The 20,619-nt window shown below is 48.9% G+C and overlaps 1 pseudogene; it reads left to right on the top strand.

Moving 5' to 3' along the window:
- The first annotated feature begins 300 nt into the window (after window positions 1–300).
- The window catches only part of LOC119974497, a 67,174-nt pseudogene continuing 46,855 nt past the window's right edge, over window positions 301–20,619 (top strand).

Genomic DNA, 20,619 nt, shown 5'->3' with positions numbered 1-20,619 from the left:
GATCTCTCCCTTGCAAACACCCACCTCAGAGCGTGCGTACACCCACCCCACCCTCCCGCAACCGTGACGCCGCCTTTATTTATAGCCGGACCGCCCACTCGCCGGCCTGGAAGGGAGACACGTGAATCGCGCTCCACCAATCGGAGCGCCTCCATCTGAGGGTTGGGCGGTGGCTCGAGCGCCGGCAGGTGGAGAGTGCGCGCGCAGCACGTGCCCAGAGGCGGAGCGCGAGGGCTTCATAAAAAGGCGCCAAGAAGAGGGAGGCGTGAGGCTGGAGCTGTCCTTCAGGGAGGGGCCGGGGGATGATTGTCAGAAAGGGGGAGGCTGGAGGTGTGAGGTTGGGCGCAGATATTGAACAGAGTGTGGCAGAGGGAGAAGATCATTCTCAATTCATAGGAGATACTGAGGAATTGGAACTGAAAGACAGAACTGAGGACAGCTTCAGTTAGAATTGAAACTGATAGAATTCAGAGAAAAACATTTCATATTTCAGCATTTACTTCAGTCAAGAAAAGGAACTAAAATTTCCTGACGGACAACAGGAGCTGCCACCTTTACTTTTACTGAGAAAGAGACTGAGGTGGTGATAGTCTGAGGGAAAGTCAGAAGAAAAGACAGCTTCAGATATTAGTCCCAGAAACATTATAAACTGCTGCCGGTAGGAGAGTATTTAACTGAGATTGCCCTTCATTTCAGACTGTGAGGGAACAAGAAAAGGGAGAAACAATAGACCCGGCACACAGCCATTGAAAAGACTGAGGGATAGACCAGGACACAGAAATTTGAGCGAGAGGTCGAGTGAATAAGGTGCCCGACCTGAGGAAGGAGATGGGTAAAGCTAAGAGTGATGGGACAGATAGTGGAGAGGGGAAGACCGTGTCTGAACAGGGGAAATCCGAGGTAAGATCATGGGGAGATTTGAAATGGAAACCAGATAGAAAATGCTGGGTCCGGGTATTTATTGCAGCTTCAGATGGGGAAGGTTCAGCTGGTCAGTCACATTAATACTGTCAGTACGGAGTGGGTGAGCTCCCCAAATTGTCAATGGGATGACAAATAATAATGTCAGAGAGACCATTTGGTCCATCTAGCTGATCCTCTCTGTGGAATTGTACAAAGTCCTTATCTAAATGTCATAAATTATTTGATTCATTTTCTTTCTGTTGTCTGACCCAAGCAACTCGTTCAGTTCCTGATCATTCTGTCTGTGTCCTTAATTCTGAATGTCTGTTTATCCCAGTCTTGTCTGGGGCTGGTTTAGCTCACCAGGCTAAATCGCTGGCTTTTAAAGCAGGCCAGCAGCACGGTTCGATGACCGTACCAGCCTCCTCGGACATGCGCCGGAATGTGGCGACTAGGGGCTTTTCACAGTAACTTCATTGAAGCCTACTCGTGACAATAAGCGATTTTCATTTTCATTTCATTAGAATTTGATTAAATGCATTGCCATGAATTTGTCTTCTATTTTTCCCAGGGTAGAGGGGTCAATTACTAGGGGGCATACGTTTAAGGTGCAAGGTGCAAGGTTTAGAGGAGATGTACGAGGCAAGTTTTGACACAGAAGGTAGTGGGTGCCTGGAACTCTGTTGGAGGAGGTGGTGGAAGCAGGGACAGTAGTGACGTTTCAGGGGCATCTTGACAAATACATGAATAGGATGGGAATAGAGGGATATGGACCTGCAAGTGTTGAAGATTTTAGTTTAGATGGGCAGAATGGTCGGCGCAGGCTTGGAGGGCCGAAGGACCTGTTCCTGTGCTGTACTTTTCTTTGTTCTTTGTTCTATTCCATTTGTTAGTTTTTCTCTGATCGGAAGCTGAGTGAACTTCCCTGGATATGGGGGTGATGTGATCGAGGTGGTGCCTCTTAGGCTTGTCCAGCTTTTTTTTTAGTGCATCATAGCACAAAGATCACAGGTGGGATACTCCGTTTCAGAGGGATTGAATTGGCAGACTTCAACGACAAGTAAATTGGCGTCGGTCCCTGAGCAATTCATGATCCATTCATGGGCTAGCACCAATGCCATGTGGAACAAGATTGATTCCAATGAAAAATGGTGTCCGATTCACCGTACTTGGGATTGCCACTTGCGAGGCTGACAAGCTGCAGCTGCTTTTCAGCTCTTCCCTCCCCACACACACTCATCCTAGCCAACAAGATGGCAGCATGAAGAGCGGCACCCGGTTTGCAGACGTCAAGCTGGAGATTCTGCTGGATGTCGTGAAGGAAAGGTGGGCCACCCTGTTCCCTGGGGTAGGAAGGAGGCTACCATCCACTCCGCACACCAGGCCTGGGTGCAGGTGGTAGAGCCGTGAGCGCTATTTGCCAGACTGGCCAGCAGTGCTGAAAAAAGCTGCACGACCTTCTTAATGCGACCAGGGTGAGTAGGCAGCACTATGCCCCTGTCACCAACCTCCGTCCCACACACCTGTAACCCCCTCACCCGGAGGGTGACTGAAACCTAACAGCCGGCAGTGTGCATGCTCCCAGCCCTGCACCACATGCCAGCACCCGTACCGGCTGCCATGGCCGGATGCCCTGACAACCAGCTGCTCACCCCTTGTGCTGCCTGTGTCCAACTGCCTAACACTGAGCTTTCTGCCCCTCTCCCCAGGAGAAGGTGGCACATAGCTGTAGGGAGGGACCAGAGGGGGACTGCCAGACCTGTGGCCCCTCAGGGCCGTAGAGTGGTGGGCACAGGACGGGGCCGATGGGCCCAGAGGAGAGGGCAGTCCCCGATGTAGACCCAGGAGGACAGCATCGGGCAACAATGTTGGGCCCCCTAGGTTACAGTTTTCCGTGCATAACCCCCCCCACACCACTCCATGTTTCATGCCTTGTGTTTTGCAGGATCTCTTGGTTTGAGTTAATGTATTATCGTCACATGTCTTAGTATGCAATGAAAAGTATTGTTTCTTGCATGCTGTACAAACAATGCATAGGGAAGGAAGGAGAAACTGTAGAATATAATGTTTCAGTTATAGCAAGGTGTAGAGAAAAGATCAACTTAATACGAGGTAGGTCCATTCAAAAGTCTGGTGGCAGCAGGGAAGAAGCTGTTCTTGAGTTGGTATGTGATCTCAAAGTTTGATATCTTTTTCCTGACGGAAGAAGGTGGAAGAGAGTATGTCCGGGGTGTGTGGGGTCCTTAATTATGCTGGCTGCCTTTTGAGGCAGCGGTAATTATAGATCGGGTCAATGGATGGGAGGCTGGTTTGCGTGATGGACTGGGCTACATTCACAACCTTTTGTAGTTTCCTGTGGTCTTGGGCAGAGCAGGTTCCATACCAAGCTCTGATACAACCAGAAAGAATGCTTTCTCTGGTGCATCGGGAGGGTTTAAACTAATTTGGCAGGGGAATGGGAACCGGATCTGTAGTCCAGCAACTAAGGTAGACGATAGTCAGGACGCCAAAGCACGTAGTGATGCAGTGGGGAAGGTAACAATGACAAAGGAGAGTACTTGCAGGCAAGGAGATGGGTTGAAGTGTGTATACTTTAATGCAAGAAGCATCAGGAATAAGGTGGGTGAACTTAATGCATGGATCGGTACTTGGGACTACGATGTGGTGGCCATCACGGAAACTTGGATAGAAGAGGGGCAGAAATGGTTGTTGGAGGTCCCTGGTTATAGATGTTTCAACAAGATTAGGGAGGATGGTAAAAGAGGTGGGGGGGTGGCATTGTTAATTAGAGATAGTATAACAGCTGCAGAAAGGCAGTTCGAGGGGGATCTGCCTACTGAGGTAATATGGGTTGAAGTTAGAAATAGGAAAGGAGCAGTCACCTTGTTGGGTGTGTTCTATAGGCCCCCCAATAGCAGCAGAGATGTGGAGGAACAGATTGGGAAACAGATTCTGGAAAGGTGCAGAAGTCACAGGGTAGTAGTCATGGGCGACTTCAACTTCCCAAACATTGAGTGGAAACTCTTTAGATCAAATAGTTTGGATGGGGTAGTGTTTGTGCAGTGTGTCCAGGAAGCTTTTCTAACACAGTATGTAGATTGTCCGACCAGAGGGGAGGCCATATTGGATTTAGTACTTGGTAATGAACCAGGGCAGGTGATAGATTTGTTAGTGGGGGAGCATTTTGGAGGTAGTGACCACAATTCTGTGACTTTCACTTTAGTAATGGAGAGGGATAGGTGCGAGCAACAGGGCAAGGTTTATAATTGGGGGAAGGGTAAATACAATGCTGTCAGACAAGAATTGAAGTGCAGAAGTTGGGAACATAGGCTGTCAGGGAAGGACACAAGTGAAATGTGGAACTTGTTCAAGGATCAGGTACTGCGTGTCTTTGATATGTATGTCCCTGTCAGGCAGGGAAGAGATGGTCGAGTGAGGGAACCATGGTTGACAAGAGAGGTTGAATGTCTTGTTAAGAGGAAGAAGGAGACTTATGTAAGGCTGAAGAAACAAGGTTCAGACAGGGCGCTGGAGGGATACAAGATACCAAGGAGGGAACTGAAGAAAGGGATTAGGAGAGCTAAGAGAGGGCATGAAAAATCCTTGGCGGGTAGGATCAAGGAAAACCCCAAGGCCTTTTACACATACGTGAGAAATATGAGAATGACTAGAGTGAGAGTAGGTCCGATTAAGGACAGTAGCGGGAGATTGTGTATTGAGTCTGAAGAGATAGGAGAGGTCTTGAACAAGTATTTTTCTTCAGTATTTACAAATGAGAGGGGCCATATTGTTGGAGAGGACAGCGTGAAGCAGACTGATAAGCTTGAGGAGATACTTGTCAGGAAGGAAGATGTGTTGCGCGTTTTGAAAAACTTGAGGATAGACAAGTCCCCCGGGCCTGACGGGATATATCCAAGGATTCTATGGGAAGCAAGAAATGAAATTGCAGAGCCGTTGGCAATGATCTTTTCATCCTCGCTGTCAACAGGGGTGGTACCAGAGGATTGGAGAGTGGCGAATGTCGTGCCCCTGTTCAAAAAAGGGAATAGGGATAACCCTGGGAATTACAGGCCAGTTAGTCTTACTTCGGTGGTAGGCAAAGTAATGGAAAGGGTACTGAGGGATAGGATTTCTGAGCATCTGGAAAGGCATTGCTTGATTAGGGATAGTCAGCACGGATTTGTGAGGGGTAGGTCTTGCCTTACAAGTCTTATTGAATTCTTTGAGGAGGTGACCAAGCATGTGGATGAAGGTAAAGCAGTGGATGTAGTGTACATGGATTTTAGTAAGGCATTTGATAAGGTTCCCCATGGTAGGCTTATGCAGAAAGTAAGGAGGCATGGGATAGTGGGAAATTTGGCCAGTTGGATAACAAACTGGCTAACCGATAGAAGACAGAGAGTTGTGGTGGATGGCAAATATTCAGCCTGGAGCCCAGTTATCAGTGGCGTACCGCAGGGATCAGTTCTGGGTCCTCTGCTGTTTGTGATTTTCATTAACGACTTGGATGAGGGAGTTGAAGGGTGGGTCAGTAAATTTGCAGATGATACGAAGATTGGTGGAGTTGTGGATAGTGAGGAGGGCTGTTGTCGGCTTCAAAGAGACATAGATAGAATGCAGAGCTGGGCTGAGAAGTGGCAGATGGAGTTTAACCCTGACAAGTGTGAGGTTGTCCATTTTGGAAGGACAAATCTGAATGCGGAATACAGGGTTAATGGTAGGGTTCTTGGCAATGTGGAGGAGCAGAGAGATCTTGGGGTCTATGTTCATTGTTCTTTGAAAGTTGCCACTCAAGTGGATAGAGCTGTGAAGAAGGCCTATGGTGTGCTAGCGTTCATTAGCAGAGGGATTGAATTTAAGAGCCGTGAGGTGATGATGCAGCTGTACAAAACCTTGGTCAGGCCACATTTGGAGTACTGTGTGCAGTTCTGGTCACCTCATTTTAGGAAGGATGTGGAAGCTTTGGAAAAGGTGCAAAGGAGATTTACCAGGATGTTGCCTGGAATGGAGAGTAGGTCTTATGAGGAAAGGTTGAGGGTGCTAGGCCTTTTCTCATTAGAACGGAGAAGGATGAGGGGCGACTTGATAGAGGTTTATAAGATGATCAGGGGAATAGATAGAGTAGATAGTCAGAGACTTTTTCCCCGGGTGGAACACACCATTACAAGGGGACATAAATTTAAGATAAATGGTGGAAGATATAGAGGGGATGTCAGAGGTAGGTTCTTTACCCAGAGAGTAGTGGGGGCATGGAATGCACTGCCTGTGGTAGTAGTTGAGTCGGAAAATTTATGGACCTTCAAACGGCTATTGGATAGGTACTTGGATTAGGGTAGAATAAGGGAGTGTAGGTTAACTTCTTAAGGGCAGCACGGTAGCATTGTGGATAGCACAATTGCTTCACAGCTCCAGGGTCCCAAGTTCGATTTCGACTTGGGTCACTGTCTGTGTGGAGTCTGCACATCCTCCCCGTGACTGCGTGGGTTTCCTCCGGGTACTCCGGTTTCCTCCCACAGTCCAAAGATGTGCAGGTTGGGTGGATTGGCCATGACAAATTGTCCAAAATTCTATGATTAACCTAGGACAAAAGTTCGGCGCAACATCGTGGGCCGAAGGGCCTGTTCTGTGCTGTATTTCTCTATCTCTATCTGTAGAAGTTGGTGAGGGTAGTAGCTGACATTACAAATTTCTTTAGTTTTCTGAGAAATTAGAGTCATTAGTGGGCTTTCTTAACTGTAGTGTTGGCAGGACAGACTGTTGGTGATCTGTACATCTAAAAACTTGAAGCTCTTGACCCTTTCGACTTAGTTTCCATTGATGTAGACAGGGGCATGTTCTCAGCAAATTTGAAAATCGAGTTGGAGGGGAATGTGGCCACACAGTCATAGGTGTATAAAGAGTATAGTGGGGGCTGAGGACAGAGCCTTGTGGGGCACCGGTGTTGAGGATGATCGTGGAGGAGGTGTTTGCCTATCTTTACTGATTGTGGCCTGTGGGTTAGAAAGTTCAGGATCCAGTTGCAGAGAGAGGAACCGAGGCCAAGGCCACGGAGTTTGGAGATGAGTTTCGTAGGAATGATGGTGTTGAAGGCTGAGCTGTAGTCGATAAATAGGAGTCTGACTTTGGTATCTCGGTGTTCCAGGGGAGAGTGCAGGGCCACGGAGATGGCATCTGCTGTGGACCTGTTGCAGCGGCAGGCGAACTAGTGGATCAAGGCAGTCTGGGAGGCTGGAGTTGATTCTGGCCATGACTAACCTTTCAAAGCACTTCATGATGATGGATGTCAGAGCCACTGGACGATAGTCATTAAGGCACGCTGCTTGACTTTGTTTTGGTACAGGGATGATGGTCGTCTTCTTGAAGCAGATAGAGACCTCAGATTGTTGTAAAGAGAGGTTGAAGATGTCTACGATACCCCTGACAGCTGATCCACACAAGACCTGAATGCTTGTCTGGGTACCCACCCGGGCCAGTGGCTTTCCGTGGGTTGACCTTCGAGAAGGCTGCTCTGGCGTCTGCATTGGTGATCTCAGATACAAGTTTATCCGCGGCTTCTGGGCTGGAGGGCTCGTTCTTGCTGACCTCTTGCTCAAAGCGGACATAGAATGCGTTGAGCTCATCAGGGAGGGGTGCGTTGGAGCCGCCGATTTTACATGCCTTCATCTTGTAGCCCGTTATGTCTTGCTTGCATCACGTCTTGTCTCCTGATGACTAGGCAGGCATTTCTGGTGTCCCCCAACCCCTAGCAGATTCCAGCATCGAGGAGGCAAATGGCAGTGATGCTGGCGTCCAGATGGGTCTGAGGGTCCTGGAAAGGGCTATCCTATCAATAATAGAGATGCAGGCACAAAGCCAGGCACGACAGCAACCATCCAGTGGCTGCAGGTGCAGTTGGAGTAGTCCAACCGCGTGCAGGAACAGGAAGTGGTGCTGATAATGCCTGTCACTCCAGCCAAAGCTAAAGGGGCAGCATCCGCGATGGAAGCCTTGGGGGTGAAGGTATCATCCAGGGGTCAGGATGTCCATGGCCTGGGGCTCTCTGTGTGGGCAGTGGCCAAGGCACAGGACAGGGTTGCCCTGCCACAGACAGCTATGTACCATGGCCTCCTGGACACTGCAGCGGTGCTCCAGGGATTGGCCCAGTCAAAATAGGTTGTGGCTGAGGGCGGGTTCAGCATTGCCCGGTCATGAAATGACCTGTGCCAGTTCTGGAGGGAGGTAGCGTTGACACTGAGTCCCAGAGGGAGATGGCACAGTCCTGTGCTCCATGGCTGTGAGCATGGAGGCGGTTATGAGGACGGAGCTGGTGTTTCCCGCAAGGGATGTTCTGGAACACCACAACCCTTTGGACTCCCCCTGTCTCTGGTACATCCAATGGGCAGAACAGGGTGGCACCATCGCTCCTTACAAAGTACCGAACCTGCAGGTACCTAAGGCTATTCCCCCTGGGCAACTCAGACTCTTCCTCCAGGTCCTTCAACGTTGCAAATTTTCTCCCTATAAACAGATCAATTCCTCCCTACCGCCACTCCCGAAACCTCGCGTCCAGCCCCACCGGTGCAAACCTTGGTGATAGAGTCACTGGCAATGACGCTTAGGGCATCGAGGAACTGGAGAGAAATTGAGCGGGGAGGTGGGGTGTCGAGCACAGAATCTCATTGCATGCGGATGACCTGTTGTATGTATCGGACCAGTTGGGGGCAGTATCAGAGGTATAATGGGGACCTTGGAGGAATTTGGCCAGTTCTTGCGACACAAGACGAATGGGGGGGGGGGGGGGGGGCGCCTGTGTTCCCGATTGAGACTATAGGGCAGGAAAGCAGGTATGGGGAGTTGCCGTTCAGGTGGCGGGGGCGGGTTTTAGATGCTTGGGTATCTAGGTGGCATGAGCTGGGCGCAGTTGCACAAGCTTCAGAACCTGCCAATCTTTGTCCCGAAGTCCATTATTAAGAAGGTCAATGCGCTGACCTCTGGATTTGTGTGGGCGGGGAAGGCCCCGCGGGTTCGGGGGGCTTTCTTGGAGCGGGGGCGAGGGAACTGCCATTGCCGAATATAAATTATTACAGGGTGGCGAATATCGCTATGGTTAGGAAGTGGGCACTGGGGAGTGGGCACAGTGGCGCTGGAATGAATGGAGGTGGCATCTTGTCAGGGAAATTGCTCAGGGGCTTTGTTGTTGTCTCTGCCACTCTCACCGGCCAGAATCTTCGTGAGCCCAGTAGTGGTGTCGGCCTGAAGGGTGTGGGGGTAGTAGAGGCTGCATCTGGGACTGGAGGGTGCCTCGCTTTCGGCACCGATCTGCAATAACTTGCCGTAACCTGCTTTCCTGCCCTCTAGTCTCAATCGGGAACACCGCCATGAGACCTCCGATACTGCCCAACTGGTCCGAAACATACAACAGGTCATCCGCACGCAATGAGATTCTGTGCTCGACAGCCCCCCGCCCCGCTCAAATCCTCTCCAGTTCCTCAATGCCCTAAGCGCCATTGCCAGTGGCTCTATCACCAAGGCGACAAGTAACGGGGAGAGCAGGCCCCCTGCCTCGTCCCACAATACAGCCCAAAACAGCACGTACTCACTTGGTTCGCCTTATATGGTAGCCGTTCCCAGTCTAAAAAACCCGACCCATACTCCCCAGCAACTCCAGCAGATACACCCAGTCCACTTGATCGAACGCCTTCTCCGCATCCATCGACTCAACCTTTTCCATCCCTTCCCCCCGCCCCCCCCCACCAAAGGAAGGCATCATGATTACATTAAGCATCCTCCTCTCGCTCGCCGACAACTGCCTCCCCTTCACAAAACCCGTTTGATCTTCGCCGATCACCCCTGTGACTCAGTCCTCATTTTGTGATGCCAATACCTTCGGCAACAGCTTGGCATCTATATTCAGCAGTGAAATCGAGTGGTACGACCCAAACTTCTTCGAATACTTATCCTTCTTTAATATCAGAGAGATGGAAGCCTGCGACATTGTAGGGGGGGGAATTTCCCCCCCCCCCCCTCTCTCTCTCTCTCCCCCCCCCCCCCCCCCCCCCCCCCCTTCATATCATCGCAATTTGGGGCATAGACATTTACCAGAATCACCAGCAATCCCTCCAACTACACCCCCACCCCCCCTCACCTTGCTGGCACCGGATTGGCCACAATACTTCCCACCTCGAACGCTACCCGCTTGTTAACCAACATTGCTCCCCCAGTCTTCATATCCATCCCCAAATGGAACACCTGCCCCACCCATCCCTTTCTCGGCCTAATCTGGTCCCCTGTCTTCAGGTGCGTCTCCTGCAAAGAAGCCAGGACCGCCTTCAAAGTCCTCAAATGCGTGAACACACGTGACCATTTAATCGGCCCATTCAACCCCCTCATGTTCAATATCAAACATACGCATGTCAGCACTCCTCCCCCCACCCTCAAACAAAAACCAATTCTCTCCCCCACGCCTTCCTCCTGGCAACCCCTTCACTCCCCTCCCATTAACTAGTCTGTCCAGCTAGCACGGTGGCCCTCGCCCAAGGCCTTCAATCATCCTACCTCCCTCCAATTCTCCTCCCCACCCAACCAGACCAACCATCCATATCTAAAGAGAAACAAAAGGCACACTCGCCATCGTTGCTCCCCCGTGAAAACTTGCCCCAAAACACCCACCACCAAACACTTTAACAAGCAACCAAATACTCCTACAAAGTTCCATGTCCTCAAACTGCCCCTAGTTCATTGCCCCTCATGAATTCCATCGCCTCCTCTGGCGTGTCGAAATACCACTCTTGCTTCTGGAAAGTCACCCACAGGCAGATTGGGTACAGTACCCCAAACTTCACCCCCTTTTTAAAGAATGCAGCTTTAATCAGGTCAAATCCAGTCCTCCTCTTCATCACATCTGCACCTAAGTCCTGGTACACCCGCAACTCGTTTCCTTCCCATGTTCATTTCCTGGTCTACCTCTTGCATCGAAGGATCCTCTTGTCCAGAAAGCGGTGCAACCACACCACCATGACTCTTGACGGCTCACCTGTCTGCGGCCATCTCCTCAGCGCCCTATGTGCTTGGTCCACCTCCAAAGGCCAATCAAGGGCCCCATCCTCCATAAACGTCTCCAACATCTTTGCCACATCTACTGCGGCCACCGCACCTTCAATGCCTTCAGTCATCCTGAAAATTCTTTGGTTTTGCTTCCAGAGCGATTCTCCAAATCTTCCACCTTCTCCCTCAAGTTTTTCTGGCACTCCCGCATCACTCCCATCGCAGCCACCAATGAGGCCATCTGCTCCTTGTGTCCCCCACTGCCTCCTCCACTTCCTGATCACCAGACCCTGGTACTGCAGTCTCTGCTCCACCTGCTGAATCGCAGACCTCAGTGGTTCCACCACCTTGGCTAGGTCTTCCAGGGCCTCTTTTCTCTGCTGCCGAAACATATCATTCCAGAACTCCACCAACTGCTCCGTCAACCTCTTAGTAGGCAGAGCAGCCTTCCTTGCCCTCGCCATATTTCCTTGTGGTGCACCACAAAATGTCTCCTGCTCCAACAGCACTTTCTTTCTCGTGGCGCTCTTCATCTGTGTATCCATTCACCATCCACAGCAGAGGATTATTACCTTCCCCAGGCACTCTTGTACCTTCTGCCCTCTAATACCTTGCCCTTCGGGCAGCGAAAAGGCAAAATAAATCTGGCTTGAGAGGGAGCCACCAAATGTGCGACCACTCACTCCATGGCCGCCACCGGAAGTCTCTGTTCTCGATTTTTGAAACAACAAGTGAAACCCGTCATCGGTAATTCCCCCTGGTGGTGGCACAGCATCACGGAGGTCCTGAAGAATACTGGAACGAACCCATCAATTATATGCCAATGGCGTTTATGTGCGATGTGGAATACATTGATGCCGCTGTCGAGATGTGGCATTCCGTTGGGTGCCTGGCACTGGCCGCGATTTTCGGCTCAATTGCGGTCACCTGGACTGTGATTGAGCTGTGCATCGGGCTCCTCGAGATGCGGTTGCAAAGCCTTGACTGCTCCGATGGTGCACTCCAATGCATCCCCCCCGGAGGGTCGCTCTCTTTGTGGTGGGCTTCTGCGTCCTTCAGAACCTCGGGCAGCAGCAGGGAGACGAGATGGAGGTTGGTGATGAGGAACATGTGGCCACCTCCGAGTACGAGGTGATGAGGCGATGCCGGACCAGCAGGGACTGGAGGCTGATCCCAGGAACCAATTGGAGGACCAGCCAATGACAAGCGGCAGCGGCGAGGGTCTAGCAAGCCCGGAGGGGCATGGAAGCCCTCATACCCACCCGATTTAGGCTGGGACCCAGCTGTGGCCTGAGATCCAGCTGACGTCTGACTGCTGCCTCGCCTGAGGGTTCCTGCCTCCACTTGATGTACAGCAGCAGCTGTGTGGTGCTCACCAGATTGTGTCCCAAAAGCCTGACCACTAATATTTCCCACAGAGGTGTGCGTATCTGTGGTGGTGGAGTGTTTGGATGGCAGCTGTGGTGCTCGATCATGGCATCCTCGAAGCTCTCTGAGGTTGTGTTCTGGGAGTTTGGAGAGGGAGCCACCTGGGATGGGCTGGCGCCGTCGGCTGTAGGACCTGCAGGAGAATAGACATGTAGTCAGTGGGAGGGATGGGTCAGTCAGTAAGGCAATAACAACTCACATGTGACAGGTCCTCCAGGTGGGGCCTGATGGTTCCTCACCTCTACAGCTTCTGCCAACCTCCGGGTTGGTGACCGCCCTGTACACAGCCACCCCTGTCATCTCCAGGGTCGGTTCCTCGAAGGTGGTGAGGATTCTTAAGTTTGGCACCATGCTGCCAGTCTGGCTCTCTCCCAGCGGTTGTACGAGACACAGAGAGGGCATCATTAGCCACACATGTCGTTCACAGTGGTGGGAGGGTGTATGTGTTGGGAGGGGGGATGGGTGGAGAGAGGAGTGAAGGGAGGGTTGAAAGCCGCATGGAGAGTTGTCGGGGTGAGGTTGTCGACTCACTCACTCGGTCTCGGTTGTTGACCTTTTTCAGCACTGGAAGCCAGTCCTGGTCACACTCCAGGAGCTTACAACTGCCTCCGCCTCGTCCCAGGCAGCACTGGTTGCCCTGTGACCGATCCTCCGGGATTCTCGGGGGGACAGGACATCTCTCCAGGCCTCCACTGCGACTCAAAGCCACCCTAGGCCTGCATCGTCTAATCATGGGGCCGGTCTCCTAGGCACCATTGTTGCAAGCTGACAGGTTGGTTCAGCAAGTGCTGCTCAATCTTGTAAGTGGGTGGCTGGCAAACACGGTGCTGGCGAATCAGCCAGCAAGCCTTGATTTGCGGTGTGAGGCCTCATTAAGTGAACATATTAACGTTGAATAGTGTTGCTGGCCTCTCTGGGCCTGGTTCCAGCTCGCTACCACACTCAGAAATCTTTCCGGTGAATCGCCCCTTGAATTGTTTGGTAGAGAGGCTGTTCTTTGAGTCCTCTACAACTGATTATAGTACCAGCCCATTCTAGTGGAGGGTATTCTAGAAGTCCACCGATGGCATTGCTGGCAGATTGGCTAATCTTACATTTATGGAACTTGTGTTTGTGAACATTACTGATTCAGTGCCTGGATGTATTAACAATCCGAATCATCTTACATTTCCAGATTACAGACAAGTTTCAAGACATTGCTCCCCATTTTTCCAAAGGTGAATGGGCAGAATTAAGTGAATGGGAAAAGATCCGTTATAAGAACATGAAGCGAAACTATGAGGCCATGCTTGCAATAGGTCTGTACAAAATCCACATTTCTCACTTTTCCTGAAAACTTAAATATCCACTGGCACGGTATTCATCTAATATTACAGCCAAGTGGATAATCGCCGAAGAGATCAGAGATTTTCATTGGGGTTCTCCATTTCACCACTGCTGACACACATCAGGAACGTATATCGAGGAATTCACCGTCATCGGCCTGTGAGTGCCTGAATGTTAATTAATGGCTGTGAAATAACTGGCTGAAGTTCCCAACGTGCCTTCCTCTTGTGCGTCAGGAATGCTGCAGTGAAAAATCGAGTGTTAGCAGTAATGTGATGTGGGAGATGATGAAGAAGATGCATGCTCGTCTGACGGTCAAATTGCATGAAACCTGGAATTAATTTAATGATGATCATTAAACCATTGTTTTTTAAAAATGACCCCGATTGGATCACTAATGTTCTTCAGGAGAAAAAAATCTGTCACCTGCCTACCTGCGACTTCAGACGTGCAGCAATGTGATTGACTCTTAACTGTCCTCTGAAATGGCCGAGAGTACTGTTTTTCAATCTTTATTTCGAGCGACCCATGTTTACAGAATTGCCGACTATCGCGACCCACGTCACATTCGCAAAAGATTCCCCATACTTACTGCTAAAACGTCACAATCATTGTTCGCACTTCTGTGTTATTGAATGTAAATTTGTAAATTGAGGTGCTGTTTCGCCGAAAAACACAGGGCCATCCTGACTTTTTCCTAAGGGTGTTAACTCACGATTATTTGATTATTTTATTTCTTCACACCCATTGTTAGCATTTGTAAAATTGCGTGCAAAAGGCTGGAAAGATGAACAGGCTCAGTATTGCACAGTTTTATCAATGTCATGTTCACATGTTCAAAACCTAACACGACCTCGCATAGGAAATTGAACTCAAAACTTCAACTTCAGAAACAGGAGCCCAACTGTTGCTTGAAAAACAAGGCAGAATGTAACTGGACACCTGTCAGTACTGTTTCCCAGGTAATTATGTAACAGACTGAATGCACGCTTAAAAAAAACAATGTTGGGCACAGCTCAACTGACCATTATACAAAACGTGCAGACACATTCCATTCCATCCACCTGCAACATTTTACCGGCTCCTGTTCACATGAGTGTAGTTTAGTCGTCAGCTGATACCAGCTTTGGCGAACAATTCACGCCCTGATGAAGGTAGATACAAAAGTCCTTGCCGTAGAGGAACCGATTCAGCTGACAGTCCATGTGGCCACACAGCAGAGATGGATGCTTGGGGACGAGTACCTGGGAAGTGGGAGTGGATAGTGGCGGGGAACATGATGAAAAAAAGAAGCGTCCTTGAAGGACGAGCCCCGGTGTGGAGAGACAATTCGGAAGTGGAAATGGGGGCTTGTAGGGCTGGAGGAGGCTGTATGTCCAGGTTAACTGAGAAAACGATAATAGATACACGAGGTTTGTAAGTGACACACTAAACTCAAGAAATAATACCACACTGAACTCAAGAAATAATAGAGATTCTGACGCTGAACACAGTAGCAGGATATACCACTCAAAGAGTATTTTACAGGTCTCTTCCTGCAAACTGCCCAACTATACTCTGGCCCATAGAGGCAAAAGAAGTCCACGGCACCGGCTTCTTCATCAGCTTCGCGTGGTCATACACTAATGCAGTGGGAATTTACCTCGAGAGAAAATGGCAAACGTGGTCAGCCGATATTTCGCAATCCTTTTTTTTGACCCATTCCACACCAGCCGGTGACCCATCCGTGGGTTGCGATCCCAATTTTGATAATCACTAGCCTAGAGAGCCATTCAATTTAATTAGAGATGGGCAATGAATGTTGGCCCAGCTGGCCATGTCCAGTGGTGATTGAAAAAAAAAAGTACTGAACAGTACTATTCTATTTCACTTGATGTGGAGATGAGTGGAATAGGATGAAAAATAGTGTTTGAAGCTTTCCTCCCTCCCTCCTCGTGATAGATGCTGGCTGATCTGGGGGTTGTTTGCAGCATTTCCTGTTCTTATTTCAAATTCTGTTTGTTCATTTTCCCCCAAAGTACACTTCCAATTGTACACTTCCAATTGTATCAGTGTGGCTTTCCCCAACGCTGCGCGCTAAGCCACTAAACCACACTCATTAGATACTAACTCAGGAATAAAAATTATGTTTTGGAATAATGGAGATGAACTGTGCATCTCAGATGTCATTATTACCCTGCCTTTCCCTTGGACCTGCGAGTGACCACCAGCTGTCGCAAATGTAGAACTTCTTTCTTTAGACTCTACAATTAGAACATAGAACATAGAACAGTACAGCACAGAACATTGCTGCAGTAGGGATCAGTGAGGTACCAGAAATAACATCTGTGATAAAACTCTCATGTGCTAGGTTTCCAGCATTCTAGCATCACATGTATATTTTCATCTGATGAGTTTGGGCAAGATTTAAGTTCAGGTGCCAAAGATGGAAGGAAAGCCTCTCTACTGCCCTTACCAAAATATTCCAAAATAGTTGTATTAATTCAACAGGTACCTTCTAACAGCAAGGAAGTTGAAGTAAATACTGGAGGTAATTGGAATATTCTATATTTTACAGGATTGAATGTACCAAAGCCAGCATTCATGTCAAGACATGGCAGGAGGCATCAACCCCGTGTGGATGAATCTAGTGATTCGGATGAAGATTGGGCACCGAAACGTTGTGTAAAAAATCCACCACGTAAATTGAATATCTTTCCTTCATTAAAATATTTAAAGCACTTTTTGATGAGGGGCAGCATGGTAGCACAGTGGGTAACAGTATTGTTTTGCAGCTCCAGGATCCCAAGTTCGATTCCTGGCTTGAGTCACTGTTGGTGTGAAGTCCGCACGTTCTCCCCGTGTCTGCTTGTGTTTTCGCCGGGTGCTCTCGTTTCCTCCCATGACTCCCGAAAGATGTGCTGTTCGGTAATTTGGACATTCTGATTTCTCCCTCTGTTCACCCAAACAGGAGCCGGCATGTGGCAACCTGGGGCTTTTCACAGTAACTTCATTGCAGTGTTGATGTATGCTGACTTGTGACAATAAAGATTTTTTTTTTTAAATAACCCTGATTACTTTTGTGTTTTAGAGAGTTGGAAGATAAGGAAATTGAATGATATTTGTCTTAACTTCTCTTTATAACTCTTTCACTTTCATTCAGCATTAGTTGATTGTCTTGGTGTCTTCATGTGATTTAAAAATAATACATTTTGAGTACCCAATTAATTTTTTCTAATTAAGGGGCAATTTAGTGTGGCCAATCCACCTAGCCTGCACATCTTTGGGTTGTGGGGGCGAAACGCACGCAAACATGGGGAGAATGTGTGAACTCCACATGGACCTGCCTTCATGTGAATTGAACAACATTTCCCAGAGTTTGACTGGAGCTCTGTCATAATATCCACTCATGTGTATTATGAGATGCAAACAGGCAGTGACTGACACACAGGCTAACCTATCACCAGACACAGAACAACCAATCACCAGACAGGACACTAACACTTTAAAACACACAAGGCATCAAGACACTAGCTCTTCTCACAGGACACAGCTACAGAGATAGAGTGCACAAGGCATTGAGCACCGTCTCCATGTGTCAGAGCTAGTCTGGTCAAGCCAGTCAGAGGTTATCAGTTTAGATTAATAGAGTGTCAACCCACAACAGATCATGTACAGCAATCAGCAGGTTCAATTACACAGTGTTGGACCATTTCCTGTGTTGGAAGCCTGTTTCTAGTCGCACTGCATCCATTTGCAGTCAATGCTAAATCAACTCAATTAACACATCATGGTACCAGGCAACTATTAACTTGAATGAACTTACCTCGAGTGAATCTGCAACGACCAGCAAGCAACCATCTAGCGGCATGGAAAAGATCCAGCCCCCCGCACAACTTCGGATCTCCGGCAACCTCGGCGTCAACTGGAAAATCTTCAAAATAGAAGTTCTTCCTGTATATCGAGGCCTCCGACCTCGAGGCAGCATCAGATGCCAGGAAGATCGTGCTGTTCTTGTTGACTGGGGGATCACGCCATCCACATCTTTAACTCGCTCACGTTTGCTGAGGGCGAAGACAAGACGAAGTTCAAGACAGTTCTGCTGAAATTCGACAGCCACTGCGAAGTCGAGGTGAATGAGAACTTTGAATGGTACATCTTCCAACAGAGGCTTCAGGGTAAGGATGAACCTTTTCAGTCCTTCTTGACCCATCTCCGCATCCTAGCGCAGTCCTGTAATTGTGACTCGACGGCTGATTCCATGATCTGTGATCAGATCGTTTTCGGGGTCCAGTCCGACTCCCTGTGGGAGCAGCTCCTCAAAATCAAACAGTTGACCCTTTCCGTCGCCATCGAAGTGACCATGAGCGTGCCAGAAATCGTTACTCCCACATCAGGGCGGCAGAAACTGCAAAACTGGCCTCCCACGAGGCAGGCCAGCGCAAAAATGCAAGGCCTGAGCATCGAGGAGAGTGGCCGCTTCGTGCGCTTTTCCCAGGTCCCTACGCATGCACGACCGGGAGGACGATGAGGCCGAAGACCCTACTGTGCATGTGCGAACATCGGCCGACCGCACTGCACATGCGAGAAGGCGCACAGAATGCGCTGACATCAGCATCATGACATGTCAAAATTGTGGCTTCGCCGATTTAAAGCGGGAATGCCCAGCCAAAGGAAGGTGATGTCAACAGTGTGGAGAGCCTGGACATTATGCGGCCCTCTGCAGGTCCGCTCCACCGGGATGCATCGCAGACATGTCCGCTGCGTACAGCAAGGCATGCAGGATTCGGATCCTGAAAGCCCAACGGATCCCAATACTGACTGCCTAGAGTCTCCATATCGGGTGGGCATCATCACCACACGCGAGCTGGTCTCCGTGCGCTTGCAAACCGCCTTTCAATTCTGAGTGTGGATCCTGACGACGAGTGGTGTGCTGCCATCACGGTCAACCAGTGTCGCATCCGATTCAAATTGGACACTGGCGCGTCTGCGAACCTCATATCCCAGTCATACTCGACAGCATCCATGACCAACCTAGCATTCTTCCACCAGCCTGCCAGCTCCTTGACTACAATGGCAATGCCATAGCTACTAGTGGATCATGTCAGCTCGGTGTATCTCACAAGGCAATCAAGGCGATGTTAAGATTCGAGATCGTCCAGCCTGACAAGGCATCCCTGCTCGGTGCTCGTGCATACAAACTCCTAAATCTAGTCCCGCGAGTCCATGCCATGTCCTCCTGCGACTGTCTCGCCCAATGCAAATCTACAGGCTGAGATAGATGACATTCTCACACAATATCACAATGTGTTTGATGGGATGGGTGCGCTCCCATTTCACTACAAGATATTACTCAAGCCGAATGCCACCTCAGTCATCCATGCACCAGACTAGCTGCTGGCCTCCCCCCTCCACCTCTGAGGCGATCGACAAGAATTCGTTGCTCACCACAAAGACTGAATCTATAGACTTCAATCCTGTAAATTTTATTCAGTTTGCTCTGTATCTGCACACTAGACACCTTCCCATGTACATATGTTTGTTCTCTCACCACTTGCACATAGTCATACCTGTATATACAGCCACATTCCAAACTTTATTTCAAAAAGGGGAGACGCCATAATATCCATTCATGTATATAATGAGATGCAGACAAGCAGTGACTGAGACACAGGATAACCAATAAACGCACACGACACAGAGCAACCAATCACCAGACAGGACACTTAACCCAACAAAACACGCAAGCATCAAGACTCTCGCTCTTCTCACGGGACACAGCTACAGAGATAGAGTGCACAAGGCATTGAACACCGTCTCCATGTGACAGAGAGCTAGTCTGGACAAGCCAGTCAGAGGTTATCAGTTTAGATTAATAGAGTGTTAACACACAGCACATTATGTACAGCAATCAGCAGGTTCAACAAAACAGTGTTGGACCATCTCCTGTGTCGGAAGCCTGTTTCTAGTGTCACTGCATCCTGTTGCAGTCAATGTTAAGCCAACTCATTTAACACATCACTCTGGACCATTAGATAAATGACTGATGCTAACTTATGAGTATATTCATTTGCTGAGACAAAAGAATCAATAAATTCAGCAAAAAAACATAAAATGAGAATAGGTGACATACTCTGATGGGAACTATAACTGGAAAACAACATAAAAAGAAACTTAAATAACTAGACCAAAATATAATTTCCAGAGGTGATGATGCACCCCATCCCCCGAGGCATCCACCGGTCCCAGATGTCCTGGAAAATCTTTGTATGTATGTAGACATATAAAACTAATGCAGGCTTTTTCTAATTTTTAGTTGCATTTATGTTTTGATTTTATTTTGAGCAACAAAATGCCATTTTTGGAATTGCCATCCTGTTCAAATGTGAAAAGCTGAAATATGAGACAAGAGAAATCTAAAACATCATTGTTATTATTTTCAAGAGATGAGAAACTTTAAGCCACCTTTAAAGAATGAAGATACCAAGAAGACGAAAGACAACATCAAAAAGGTAATTCAGTGTGGACAGAAATTCTTACAAGACAAATATATCAAATGGAAACAGACTGCTCGATATTTTCTCAACAGGCCTGTCAGCATCTGAAAGATATAGAGCTGCAGGGTCCCACCCGTAACATTAACCAGCCTTTCTCCTTCAGACCGAAATTGACCTCCATATTTTCAGCGTTCACTGCCTTCATTTTTAAAATATTGGTTCAGGGGGTGTGACCGGCTAGCCCATCCATAATTGTTCTTGTGAGGGAGGGGGTGTGCTCCCTTATTGGACTGCTGCTGTCCATGTGATGTAGGTTCACCCACAGTTTTGTTCGGGAGGGAGTACCTGGACCCAGTGGTTTCCCCTGGGTGATCAGATGATGGCTATTGTGACTGTGATGTTATTCCTGCAGTACTCATGCACAGTGTCCAACCATCAAGGTTTGATTTGGATGCCATGCAAT

Source organism: Scyliorhinus canicula, chromosome 12 (genome assembly GCF_902713615.1).
Source record: "Scyliorhinus canicula chromosome 12, sScyCan1.1, whole genome shotgun sequence".
Classification (NCBI taxonomy): domain Eukaryota; kingdom Metazoa; phylum Chordata; class Chondrichthyes; order Carcharhiniformes; family Scyliorhinidae; genus Scyliorhinus; species Scyliorhinus canicula.
The sequence above is the reverse complement of the archived record's forward strand: the minus strand, read 5'-3'. Positions and strand labels throughout refer to the sequence as shown.